The sequence below is a fragment of the Pteropus vampyrus genome, unplaced genomic scaffold, assembly GCF_000151845.1.
Source record: "Pteropus vampyrus isolate Shadow unplaced genomic scaffold, Pvam_2.0 Scaffold566, whole genome shotgun sequence".
Classification (NCBI taxonomy): domain Eukaryota; kingdom Metazoa; phylum Chordata; class Mammalia; order Chiroptera; family Pteropodidae; genus Pteropus; species Pteropus vampyrus.
In genome coordinates, this window is record NW_011889347.1 from 1,994,806 (window position 1) to 1,996,166 (window position 1,361).

The following is a 1,361-nucleotide window of genomic DNA, read 5'->3' on the forward strand; positions in this document are numbered from 1 at the left end:
CCCAATCTCCAAACAGAGAGGGCCTCTATCTCCATATCCACTGAGACCAGTCACCACAGAGACCCAGGGGAATCTGAGCGAATGCTACCAAAACTATTGCTCACACTGAAAGGGACTGAGACTAAGGGTAGCAAGCGTGATTGAATATCTATATATATAAAAAAAAGGTGTTATTAAGACTTTATATGAAGTAGGGATCCAAGAGGCTTAGACGCCACCTACTGGAAACCAAAAGAAAAATGCCTTCTTTAAAACAGGCAAAAGAGAGACCTTAATAATAAACGTCCTTTCTGGAAAAAAGGTAGAATACACTTTCATTAATACCCAGTCAGAGAAAATGTCCATTAAACACCATGAACAACCAAGGTGACAAGGCATCTCAGAAAGAAAGAAAAAAATCTCCAGAAAAGAAGCTTACAGACATAGAAATATGTGACTTAAATTACAAAGAATTCAGGATGGCCCTCTGAAAAAACTCAGTGAGATCCAAAACAATTCATATCAATAATTTAAGGAACTGAAGAAAAAAAAAAAAAACTAGATGAGCAAAATGAGTTTTTTAGTGAAGAGACTGAAACCCTCAAAAAGAACCAAATAGAACTTCTGAAGATGAAGAACACACTGCAAGAGATGAAAAATGAAATAGCAAGCTTGAGAAATAAAGTAGATCAAAATGGAGGGAAGGATTAGTGATATCGAAGACAGAAATCTATAAATAAATCAGAAGGAAGAAGAGAGAAACTGAAGAATGAAAACTAATGAAAAAGAAATACAAGAACTGGACGTGGTTGCATAGTGTGGTGGTTAGCACGTCTGCTTTACATGCAGAATGTCCTGAGTTCATGCCCCAGTGGAGCCATGGTCCATGGTCTATGGCCATGGCACCCTGAACAAGCCTGATGTCTGATCTCAGAAGCTAAGCAGGGTCGGACTTGGTTAGTACTTGGATGGGAGACCACCTAGGAAGACCAGGTGCTGTAGACATAAATAATAATAAATAATAAAAAATATATAAATAAATAAGAAAAGAAATACAAGAACTAGCTGATACCATCAGGAGAGGAAACATAAGAACAAAGAGCATTCTCAAAGGAGAGGAAGAGAAGTAGATCAGAAAGCATTTTCAGACAAATAGTTGATGAGAATTTCCCAAATTGAAGGAATGAGCTGGAGCATGGAATTCAGGAAGTCTATAGAACATCCAATTATCTCAACTCCAAAAGATCTTCTTCAAGACACATTGTATTAAAATTATGAAAAACAACGACAAAGACAGAATTCTCAGGGCATCTAGGGAAAAGAAGACAGTATAAAGAAAGCCCATAGATTATTGTCAGACTTCTCAGCACAAACCTAACAAG

The 1,361-nt window shown here is 37.2% G+C and overlaps 1 pseudogene; it reads left to right on the forward strand.

Annotated features, from left to right (window-relative positions):
• Positions 1 to 868: 868 nt before the first annotated feature.
• Positions 869 to 984, forward strand: LOC111733430 (annotated as a pseudogene).
• Positions 985 to 1,361: the final 377 nt, after the last annotated feature.